Source organism: Hemitrygon akajei, chromosome 5 (assembly GCF_048418815.1).
Source record: "Hemitrygon akajei chromosome 5, sHemAka1.3, whole genome shotgun sequence".
NCBI classification, from domain to species: Eukaryota; Metazoa; Chordata; class Chondrichthyes; order Myliobatiformes; family Dasyatidae; genus Hemitrygon; species Hemitrygon akajei.
Window position 1 is genome coordinate 105,183,339 of NC_133128.1, and position 13,445 is coordinate 105,196,783.

The window sequence follows — 13,445 nt, forward strand, 5'->3', positions numbered from 1 at the left end:
GGTCCCAGAAGCGTACAGGGAAAGATTCAGGAGTTTGAAAAAGTCTGTGGAAAAGACTTATGTGGAATTTGCCTATGATAAAGCTATGTGTTTTGAGAGATGGGTTTCTTCTAAAAATGTAAATGAGGACTATGAGACATTGAAAGAGCTGATTTTGATGGAGGAATTTAAAAGAAGCATTCCTGTTGAAGTAAGGACCTACTTAAATGAGAGGGATACTGATAAATTGCAGGACTGTGCTAGATTAGCTGATGAGTATGTTTTAATCCATAAGAATAAATTTCCTCAGGGTAGAATTTTCAAGAGGAAAAATAATATGGAGACTCAAGGTAAATCAGAAATTAAATTAGAGGTTAATGAGAGAGGTAAGGAGGAAGGAAAACCTGTGAAGGAAAGACAGTTTGGTCTTATTTGTAACTATTGTAAGAAGCCTGGCCATGTAATAGCTAACTGTTTCAAATTGAAAAAGAAAGAGAAGGAAGCAGTTACAGATGCTTGTGTGCAACATACTAAAGCACCTGTAAAGTTACAGGGTTTGGTAAACACAAATGAGGATTTGTTAGAGTCTGACAAAGTTAGAAAGGGATATGATCATTTTATAACTGAAGGGTTTGTATCCTTGAAAGAAGGATCTACTCTGGTGCCAATAAAGATTCTTAGGGATACTGGAGCTTCTCAATCACTGATGTTAGATAGTGTGTTGAAGTTTAATGAAGAGAGTGATACTGGTGAGGTGAATTTCATAAGAGGTGTTGGAAGTGATTTTATGCCTGTACGTTTACATGAAGTAAATTTAAAGTCAGGGTTAGTTACAGGATTTGTTAAGGTAGGATTACAGCATAGCTTACCTGTGAAGGGTATTTCTTTATTGTTAGGTAATGACTTGGCAGGTGGACAAGTTTTTCCTGAAGTGCATTTGACAATGGAATCAGAGGAACCAGAGGTGAATTCTAACACAGATTCTTCCTGTGTTGTGACTAGAGCTATGGCTAAAAAGATTGATGTGCAGAATGAGGTCGTTACTCATGACTGTTCAACTCAGGATTTGAGTTTTGAGGATGTGTCAGATACTTTCTTACCTTCGTTGTTTGAACAAGATTCTGGGAGTAAGTCTGACTATGAAGATTTATCTTTGTCTCGGAAGGAGATGATAACAGAGCAGAATAGAGATCCTGAGATTATAAAATTAAGGGAACAAGCTTTACTAGGTAGTGAAATTGAGAAGGTGTCAGTAGGATATTACTTGGAAAAAGGAGTGTTGATGAGGAAGTGGAGGTCGCCTACAATTCCTGCAAGTGAGGAATGGAATGTTGTTTACCAGGTGGTTGTTCCTAAAGTTTATCGGAATGAGATTTTGACTTTAGCTCATAGTGTGCCTTTAGGTGGACATCAAGGGGTAAGGAAAACTGTGGACAAGATTTTAAAACATTTTTACTGGCCTGGTTTAAGAAAAGATGTGGCGATGTTTTGTAAGACGTGCCATACTTGTCAAATTGTGGGTAAACCAAATCAGGTTACACCAGTAGCTCCATTACAACCTATTCCAGCATTTGGTGAACCGTTTTCTAAAGTTATTGTAGATTGTGTTGGTCCATTACCAAAGACAAAAACTGGTTATCAGTATTTGTTGACTATCATGTGTACTTCGTCTAGGTTTCCAGAGGCAGTACCACTTAGGAATATAAAAGCTAAAACTGTGACGAAGGCTCTTATAAAATTCTTTACTTATTTTGGATTGCCTAAGGAAATACAAACTGATCAAGGTAGTAATTTTATGTCTGGATTGTTTCAACAGATAGTTTATAAATTGGGAGCTAAGCAAATTACTTCGTCTGCATACCATCCAGAATCGCAAGGTGCCTTGGAGAGGTTTCATTCTACTCTCAAGAATATGATTAGGACATATTGTGTGGAGAATGAAAGTGACTGGGATGAGAGTATAAACTTAGTTTTATTTGCAGTAAGGGAATCGGTACAGGAATCTTTAGGGTTTAGTCCATTTGAACTTGTGTTTGGACATAGAGTTAGAGGACCTTTAGCTTTATTGAAGGAACAGTGGATTAGTAAGGAAGTGCATACTAATTTGTTGGACTATGTTTTGAAATTTAAGGACAGGTTACATAGAGCTTGTAGCTTAGCCAAGGAAAATTTAAAGTTGGCTCAGGAGAAAATGAAAACTTGGTATGATAAGGAAGCTAGGATGAGGATGTTTAAGCCTGGAGATAAGGTGTTGGTTTTTTTCCCAGTGCAGACAAATCCTTTACAAGCTAGATTTCATGGACCTTATGAAATTGTGTCTAGAGTTAATGATGTGGATTATGTAATAAAAACTCCAGATCGTAGAAGGTCAACACAACTTTGCCACATAAATATGATTAAACCATATTTTGAGAAACAATCTGATACTGTGACTGTTGTGGTTAGTGAGAATGAGTTGGATTTAACTGGGAACATGATAGATGATTCATCTGACTTTCATTCTAAATCTAACATTGTTTCTGTTAGGTTACCTAATTCGACTATTTTGGAAAATATGGATGAGAAATTAGCACATTTACAGCTAGAGCAGAAACAACAGATGAAGGAATTGATTTTTAAGTATAAGGATTTGTTTCCAGATGTTCCGAGAAGGACTACTATAGCTTCACATGATGTAGATGTTGGAGATGCCAAACCTATTAAACAACATCCATATAGGATGAACATGGAAAAATGTGAACTTGCTGAGAAAGAAATTGAATACATGTTAGAGAATGATATTATTAGACATTCTAACTCGAATTGGAGTTCGCCATGTGTTATGGTGCCAAAACCTGATGGTAGTATTAGGTTTTGTACGGACTATAGGAAGGTGAATGCTGTAACGAAAACAGATGCATATCCAATTCCTAGAGTAGATGATTGTGTAGATAAGGTTGGAAAAGCAAAGTTCCTTACAAAGATTGATTTATTGAAAGGGTATTGGTGTGTTCCACTAACGGACAGAGGTAGAGAGATTTCTGCATTTGTAACTCCATCTGGGTTATATGAGTATAATGTTCTTCCATTTGGGATGAAGAATGCGCCAGGTACTTTTCAGAGGATGATTAATTCTGTGATTCAGGGTTTGAAAGATACTGATGCTTATATTGATGATTTAGTGACAGGAAATGATACTTGGGAAGCACACATAATTGCGGTGGAGAAATTGTTTGAAAAGCTTTCAGAAGCTAACTTGACTATTAATTTAGCCAAGAGTGAATTTGGACATGCTACTGTGACTTACCTTGGTTATGTTGTAGGTCAAGGTAAGGTAGCTCCTGTTCAGGCAAAAGTTCAGGCAATTTTGGAAATTACCACTCCGACGGGGAAAAAAACTCTCAGAAGGTTTTTGGGAATGGTAGGATATTATCGAAAATTTTGTAAGAATTTTGCTAATGTTGCCCTTCCATTAACTAACCTTCTGCAGAAGAATGTGAAGTTTGTATGGACAGTGTTTTGTCAGGAAGCATTTGAAAAATTGAAAACAATGATATGTGAACAACCTGTGCTTAAGGCACCTGACTTTGAAAAACCTTTTTCATTAGCTGTGGATGCCAGTGATGAAGCTGCGGGAGCAGTATTGATGCAAAGGAATGAGGGTGATGAGGTTGATCATCCAGTAGCTTACTTTTCTAAGAAATTTAATAAGCATCAAAGAAACTATTCAACAATAGAGAAAGAATTGTTATCTCTTGTTTTAGCTTTGGAATATTTTGAGGTATATGTTGGTACAACTCAAAAACCACTTATTGTTTACACTGATCATAATCCGTTAGTTTTTCTGAGTAAGATGAAAAACAAAAACAGAAGATTGTTAAATTGGAGTTTGATGTTACAAGAGTACAATATTGTGATAACTCATATTAAAGGTAAAGATAATGTGGTTGCTGATTGTCTATCTCGATATTGAATGTACAATGGTTTTTTTTTGGAGTGGTTTTTTTTTATTGTAACACTCCTACTGTATTGTGTATGTTATATGATTTATACATTTTTTTTTTTTGTAAGTAATTGTTAAAAATTTTTGTTCTTGATAGACCAAAAATGTTTTTTTTTTGGAGGGAGGTGTTATGTACCCGTGACACGTGACAGTGGTACCCTTGTAACGTGACTGGGGTTGAAGTTATACTGGACATGAGGTAATGGTGGAGTGATGTCATTTTCCCGCCAGTAGAGGTCATGTGACAGGTTTTTTCTACAGGGTATAAAAGGAAGACCCACCCTGTCAGGTGGGGCAGTTCGTGGCTGGATTTGCCAAAATGACTTCATATCACTGTGTGATTTAATGTGATGACGCAGTTTAGTTAAAAATGAAGTTTTATATAATGCCTAAAGTTTAAAAGGTCAGAGCCAACGGTTTCTTTGCTAAGGGAGAGTGAAGAAAAGTTTGGAAAATGGAGATCGAGAAGAATCGATTTTCGATGGATTGACTTCGACCTTGTGTGATCCTCATTCGGAAGGATTTCGTTGACTATTCTCGCTGTTGACCCCTGGGATGACCAGAAAGGGTTTGAGAATAGTGTGGAAGAGAGGTCAGTCACTTTAAGTTGTTATATTTAATAAAATTCGACGTGGGAGTTCGACGCTGGGAATCGAAGGACATCGACGTGGAAGAGAATTTAAATCGCTTTAAAAAGTCTCTCCTTCTAAAAGTACCGTGAGCTTTTGAACTGTCGGCATATCGTTCTTTGAACTGTTTTCATTCGGCAATTCGCTTTAGAGAACTGAGTTTTTTTCAATACTACTTTAAAGACTGTTTGAGACTGCAAAGCTATTAAGAACTGTCTGACCAGCTGTCAGCAGCTGAGCTCGGATCATTGTTTGGGTTTGTTTACATTTGAAGGGGGTTTGTTATCAGTGTTTAATAAACGTGTTATTCGTTATAAAACCCCTTGCCTAACTCATCTATATTATTGTTGCCCGAATACGTAACAGTACATAACTATTCAGGGTGAGGTGGAACTGTATAGATTATGCATGTATCCTACTCTGAGCCATGGAATACTGAAATACAAGATGAATTCAGGAGCCTACAACATAACATTCAGAGTGGAACTGCTAATATCTTTGTTTTGTTCTGTAAATGCTAATGTTCCATTGTGTACAAATGGTGCTCAAACTGAAAGTAACTTCTCGATCATTGTTGGCACACTTATAAAATTGGTTGCATACAACTCTAAATCATATGGTGAGGGAAATAATAAGGTTTACATAAAGCTAGCATATAGTAGTTTTCAGCAAAATTCAACTCTACACTCTATTGAAATGAATGCATCACTTTCACTTCTATGCATTTTCAGTTATGGATGTGTACATAACGATTCAGAGTGACGTGGAACTGTATAGATATTGCATGTATCCTACTCAGAGCCATGGAATACTGAAATACAAGATGAATTCAGGAACCCACAGCATAACATTCAGAGTGGAACTGCTAATATCTTTGTTTTCTTCTGTTAAAGCTAATGTTCCATTGTGTACAATAGGTACTGTAACTGAAAGTAACTTCTCGATCATTGGTAGCATACTGATAAAATTGGTTGCATGCTACTCTAAATCATATGGTAAGGAAAATAATAAAGTTTACATAAAGTTAGCATATAGTAGTTTTTAGCAAAATTCAATTCTACACTCTATTGAGCTGAAATCATTACTTTCACTTCTATGCATTTTCAGATAGGCATGTGTACATAACTATTAAGGCTGAGGTGGAACTTTATAGATTATGCATTTATCCTACTCAGAGCCATGGAATACTCAAACACAAGATGAATTCAGGAGCCTACAATATAACATTCAGAGTGGAACTTCTAATATCTTTGTTTAGTTCTGTAAACGCTATTGTTCCTATTGTACAATTTGTGCTGTAACAGTAAGTAACGTCCCGATCATTGGTAGCACACTGATAAAATTGGTTGCATACTACACTAAATCATATGCTAAGTAAAATAATATGGTTTACTTCAAGTTAGCACATAGTAGTTTTCAGCAAAATTCACGTCTACACTCTATTCAGCTGAATGCATTACTTTCACTTGTATGCATTTTCAGTTAGGGATGTGTACATAATGATTCCGGGTGAGGTGGAACTGTATAGATATTGCATGTATCCCTCTGAGAGGCATGGAATACTGAAATACAAGATGAATTCAGGAACCCACAGCATAACATTCAGAGTGGAACTGCTAATAACTTTGTTTTCTTCTGTTAAAGCTAATGTTGCATTGTGTACAATAGGTAATGTAACTGAAAGTAACTTTTCGATCATTGGTAACGCACTGATGAAATTGGTTGCATACTACTCTAAATCATATGGGAAGGAAAATAATAAAGTTTACATAAAGTTAGCACATAGTAGTTTTCAGCAAAATTCAAGTCTACACTCTATTGAGCTGAATGCATTACTTTCACTTCTATGCATTTTCAGATAGGCATGTGTACATAACTATTAAGTCTGAGGTGGAACTGTATAGATTATGCATTTATCCTACTCAGAGCCATGGAATACTCAAACACAAGATGAATTCAGGAGCCTACAACATAACATTCAGAGTGGAACTTCTAATATCTTTGTTTAGTTCTGTAAACGCTATTGTTCCTATTGTACAATATGTGCTGTAACAGTAAGTAACGTCCCGATCATTGGTAGCACACTGATAAAATTGGTTGCATACTACACTAAATCATATGCTAAGTAAAATAATATGGATTACTTCAAGTTAGCACATAGTAGTTTTCAGCAAAATTCAAGTCTTCACTCTATTGAGCTGAATGCATTACTTTCACTTCTATGCATTTTCAGTTAGGGATGTGTACATAACTATTCAGGGTGAGGTGGAACTGTATAGATTATGCATGTATCCTACTCTGAGCCATGGAATACTGAAATACAAGATGAATTCAGGAGCCTACAACATAACATTCAGAGTGGAACTGCTAATATCTTTGTTTTGTTCTGTAAATGCTAATGTTCCATTGTGTACAAATGGTGCTCAAACTGAAAGTAACTTCTCGATCATTGTTGGCACACTTATAAAACTGGTTGCATACAACTCTAAATCATATGGTGAGGGAAATAATAAGGTTTACATAAAGCTAGCATATAGTAGTTTTCAGCAAAATTCAACTCTACACTCTATTGAAATGAATGCATCACTTTCACTTCTATGCATTTTCAGTTATGGATGTGTACATAACGATTCAGAGTGACGTGGAACTGTATAGATATTGCATGTATCCTACTCAGAGCCATGGAATACTGAAATACAAGATGAATTCAGGAACCCACAGCATAACATTCAGAGTGGAACTGCTAATATCTTTGTTTTCTTCTGTTAAAGCTAATGTTCCATTGTGTACAATAGGTACTGTAACTGAAAGTAACTTCTCGATCATTGGTAGCACACTGATAAAATTGGTTGCATGCTACTCTAAATCATATGGTAAGGAAAATAATAAAGTTTACATAAAGTTAGCATATAGTAGTTTTTAGCAAAATTCAATTCTACACTCTATTGAGCTGAAATCATTACTTTCACTTCTATGCATTTTCAGATAGGCATGTGTACATAACTATTAAGGCTGAGGTGGAACTTTATAGATTATGCATTTATCCTACTCAGAGCCATGGAATACTCAAACACAAGATGAATTCAGGAGCCTACAACATAACATTCAGAGTGGGACTTCTAATATCTTTGTTTAGTTCTGTAAACGCTATTGTTCCTATTGTACAATTTGTGCTGTAACAGTAAGTAATGTCCCGAACATTGGTAGCACACTGATAAAATTGGTTGCATACTACACTAAATCATATGCTAAGTAAAATAATATGGTTTACTTCAAGTTAGCACACAGTAGTTTTCAGCAAAATTCAAGTCTACACTCTATTCAGCTGAATGCATTACTTTCACTTGTATGCATTTTCAGTTAGGGATGTGTACATAATGATTCCGGGTGAGGTGGAACTGTATAGATATTGCATGTATCCCTCTGAGAGGCATGGAATACTGAAATACAAGATGAATCAGGAACCCACAGCCGAACATTCAGAGTGGAACTGCTAATATCTTTGTTTTGTTCTGTAAATGCGATTGTTCCATTGTGAAGAATAGGAATTGTAACTGATAGTAACTTCTCGATCACTGGTAGCACACTGATAAAATTGGTTGCCTACTACTCTAAATCATATGGTAAGTTAAATAATAACGTTTACATAAAGTTAGCATATAGTAGTTTTCAGCAAAATGCAAGTCTACACTCTATTGAGCTGAATGCATTACTTACACTTCTATGCATTTTCAGTTAGGGATGTGTATATAACGATTCAGGGTGAGGTGGAACTGTATAGATATTGCATGTATCCTACTCAGAGCCATGGAATACTGAAATACAAGATGAAATCAGCAACCCACAGCATAACATTCAGAGTGGAACTGCTAATAACTTTGTTTTCTTCTGTTAAAGCTAATGTTGCATTGTGTACAATAGGTAATGTAACTGAAAGTAACTTTTCGATCATTGGTAACGCACTGATGAAATTGGTTGCATACTACTCTAAATCATATGGGAAGGAAAATAATAAAGTTTACATAAAGTTAGCATATAGTAGTTTTCAGCAAAATTCAAGTCTACACTCTATTGAGCTGAATGCATTACTTTCACTTCTATGCATTTTCAGATAGGCATGTGTACATAACTATTAAGTCTGAGGTGGAACTGTATAGATTATGCATTTATCCTACTCAGAGCCATGGAATACTCAAACACAAGATGAATTCAGGAGTCTACAACATAACATTCAGAGTGGAACTTCTAATATCTTTGTTTAGTTCTGTAAACGCTATTGTTCCAATTGTACAATTTGTGCTGCAACAGTAAGTAACGTCCCGATCATTGGTAGCACACTGATAAAATTGGTTGCATACTACACTAAATCATATGCTAAGTAAAATAATATGGTTTACTTCAAGTTAGCACATAGTAGTTTTCAGCAAAATTCAAGTCTACACTCTATTCAGCTGAATGCATTACTTTCACTTGTATGCATTTTCAGTTAGGGATGTGTACATAATGATTCAGGGTGAGGTGGAACTGTATAGATATTGCATGTATCCCTCTGAGAGCCATGGAATACTGAAATACAAGATGAATTCAGGAACCCACAGCATAACATTCAGAGTGGAACTGCTAATATCTTTGTTTTCTTCTGTTAAAGCTAATGTTCCAATGTGTACAATAGGTACTGTAACGGAAAGTAACTTCTCGCTCATTGGTAGCACACTGATAAAATTGGTTGCATACTACTCTAAATCATATGGTAAGGCAAATAATAAAGTTTACATAAAGTTAGCATATAGTAGTTTTCAGCAAAATTCAAGTCTATACTCTATTGAGCTGAATGCATTACTTTCACATCTATGCATTTTCAGATAGGCATGTGTACATAACTATTCAGGGTGAGGTGGAACTGTATAGATTATGCATGTATCCTACTTTGAGCCATGGAGTACTGAAATACAAGATGAATCAGGAACCCACAGCCGAACATTCAGAGTGGAACTGCTAATATCTTTGTTTTGTTCTGTAAATGCGATTGTTCCATTGTGAAGAATAGGAATTGTAACTGATAGTAACTTCTCGATCACTGGTAGCACACTGATAAAATTGGTTGCCTACTACTCTAAATCATATGGTAAGTTAAATAATAAGGTTTACATAAAGTTAGCATATAGTAGTTTTCAGCAAAATGCAAGTCGACACTCTATTGAGCTGCATGCATTACTTACACTTCTATGCATTTTCAGTTAGGGATGTGTATATAACGATTCAGGGTGAGGTGGAACTGTATAGATATTGCATGTATCCTACTCAGAGCCATGGAATACTGAAATACAAGATGAAATCAGCAACCCACAGCATAACATTCAGAGTGGAACTGCTAATAACTTTGTTTTCTTCTGTTAAAGCTAATGTTGCATTGTGTACAATAGGTAATGTAACTGAAAGTAACTTTTCGATCATTGGTAACACACTGATGAAATTGGTTGCATACTACTCTAAATCATATGGTAAGGAAAATAATAAAGTTTACATAAAGTTAGCATATAGTAGTTTTCAGCAAAATTCAAGTCTACACTCTATTGAGCTGAATGCATTACTTTCACTTCTATGCATTTTCAGATAGGCATGTGTACATAACTATTAAGGCTGAGGTGGAACTGTATAGATTATGCATGTATCCTACTCTGAGCCATGGAATACTGAAATACAAGATGAATTCAGGAGTCTACAACATAACATTCAGAGTGGAACTTCTAATATCTTTGTTTAGTTCTGTAAACGCTATTGTTCCAATTGTACAATTTGTGCTGTAACAGTTAGTAACGTCCCGATCATTGGTAGCACACTGATAAAATTGGTTGCATACTACACTAAATCATATGCTAAGTAAAATAATATGGTTTACTTCAAGTTAGCACATAGTAGTTTTCAGCAAAATTCAAGTCTACACTCTATTGAGCTGAATGCGTTACTTTCACTTCTATGCATTTTCAGTTAGGGATGTGTACATAACTATTCAGGGTGAGCTGGAACTGTATAGATTATGCATGTATCCTACTCTGAGCCATGGAATACTGAAATACAAGATGAATTCATGAGCCTACAACATAACATTCAGAGTGGAACTGCTAATATCTTTGTTTTGTTCTGTAAATGCTAATGTTCCATTGGGTACAAATGGTGCTCAAACTGAAAGTAACTTCTCGATCATTGTTGGCACACTTATAAAATTAGTTGCATCCTACTCTAAATCATATGGTGAGGGAAATAATAAGGTTTACATAAAGCTAGCATATAGTAGTTTTCAGCAAAATTCAACTCTACACTCTATTGAAATGAATGCATCACTTTCACTTCTATGCATTTTCAGTTAGGGATGTGTACATAACGATTCAGAGTGACGTGGAACTGTATAGATATTGCATGTATCCTACTCAGAGCCATGGAATACTGAAATACAAGATGAATTCAGGAACCCAGAGCATAACATTCAGAGTGGAACTGCTAATATCTTTGTTTTCTTCTGTTAAAGCTAATGTTCCATTGTGTTGTTACGTACCCGTGACACGTGACAGTGGTACCCTTGTCACGTGACTGGGGTTGAAGTTATACTGGACATGAGGTAATGGTTTTGTGATGGTGGAGTGATGTCATTTTCCCGCCAGTAGAGGTCATGTGACAGGTTTTTCTACAGGGTATAAAAGGGAGACCCACCCTGTCAGGTGGGGCAGTTCGTGGCTGGATTTGCCAAGATGACTTCATATCACTGTGTGATTTAATGTGATGACGCAGTTTAGTTAAAAATGAAGTTTTTATAATGCCTAAAGTTTAAAAGGTCAGAGCCAACGGTTTCTTTGCTAAGGGAGAGTGAAGAAAAGTTTGGAAAATGAAGATCGAGAAGAATCGATTTTCGATGGATTGACTTCGACCTTGTGTGATCCTCATTTGGAAGGATTTCGTTGACTATTCTCGCTGTTGACCCCTGGGATGACCAGAAAGGGTTTGAGAATAGTGTGGAAGAGAGGTCAGTCACTTTAAGTTGTTATATTTAATAAAATTCGACGTGGGAGTTCGACGCTGGGAATCGAAGGACATCGACGTGGAAGAGAATTTAAATCGCTTTAAAAAAGTCTCTCCTTTTAAAAGTACTGTGAGCTTTTGAACTGTCGGCATATCGTTCTCTGAACTGTTTTCATTCGGCAATTCGCTTTGGAGAACTGTTTTTTTTTAATACTACTTTAAAGACTGTTTGAGACTGCAAAGCTATTAAGAACTGTCTGACCAGCTGCCAGCAGCTGAGCTCGGACCATTGTTTGGGTTTGTTTACATTTGAAGGGGGTTTGTTATCAGTGTTTAATAAACGTGTTATTTGTTATAAAACCCCTTGCCTAACTCTTCTATATCGTTGTTGCCCGAATACGTAACAGTGTACAATAGGTAATGTAACTGAAAGTAACTTCTCGATCATTGGTAGCACACTGATAAAATTGGTTGCATGCTACTCTAAATCAGATGGTAAGGAAAATAATAAAGTTTACATAAAGTTAGCATATAGTAGTTTTCAGCAAAATTCAAGTCTATACTCTATTGAGCTGAATGCATTACTTTCACATCTATGCATTTTCAGATAGGCATGTCTACATAACTATTTAGGCTGAGGTGGAACTGTATAGATTATGCATGTATCCTACTCAGAGCCATGGAATACTGAAATACAAGATGAATTCAGGAACCCACAGCCGAACTTTCAGAGTGGAACTGCTAATATCTTTGTTTTGTTCTGTCAATGCGATTGTTCCATTGTGTACAATAGGTACTGTAACTGATAGTAACTTCTCGATCACTGGTAGCACACTGATAAAATTGGTTGCCTACTACTCTAAATCATATGGTAAGTTAAATAATAAGAATTACATACAGTTAGCATATAGTAGTTTTCAGCAAAATGCAAGTCTACACTCTATTGAGCTGAATGCATTACTTTCACTTGTATGCATTTTCAGATAGGCATGTGTACATAACTATTCAGGGTGAGGTGGAACTGTATTGATATTGCATGTATCCTACTCAGAGCCATGGAATACTGAAATACAAGATGAATTCAGGAACCCACAGCATAACATTCAGAGTGGAACTGCTAATATCTTTGTTTTCCTCTGCTAAAGCTAATGTTCCATTGTGTACAATAGGTACTGTAACTGAAAGTAACTTTTCCATCATTGGTAGCACACTGATAAAATTGGCTGCATACTACTCTAAATCATATGGTAAGGAAAATAATAAAGTTTACATAAAGATAGCATTTAGTAGTTTTCAGCAAAATTCAAGTCTACACTCTATTGAGCTGAATGGATTACTTCTTATTCTTTGCATTTTGAGTTAACAATGTGGACATAACTACCTAGGGTGAGCTGGAACTGTATAGATATCCAATGTAAAATGTTCAGAGCCATGGAATACTCAGACGCAAGATGAATTCAGGAACCTACAACATAACATTCAGAGTGGAACTGCTAATATCTTTGTTTTGTTCTGTAAATGCTACTGTTCCATTGTGGACAAATGGTGCTCAAACTGAAAGTAACTTCTCGATCATTATTGGCACACTGATAAAATTGGTTGCATACTACTCTAAATCATATGGTAAGGGAAATAATAAGGTTTACATAAAGCTAGCATATAGAAATTTTCAGCAAAATTCAACTCTACACTCTATTGAAATGAATGCATCACTTCCACTTCTATGCATTTTCAGTAAGGGATGTGTACATAACGATTCAGGGTCAGGTGGAACTGTATTGATATTGCATGTATCCTACTCAGAGCCATGGAATACTGAAATACAAGATGAATTCAGGAAC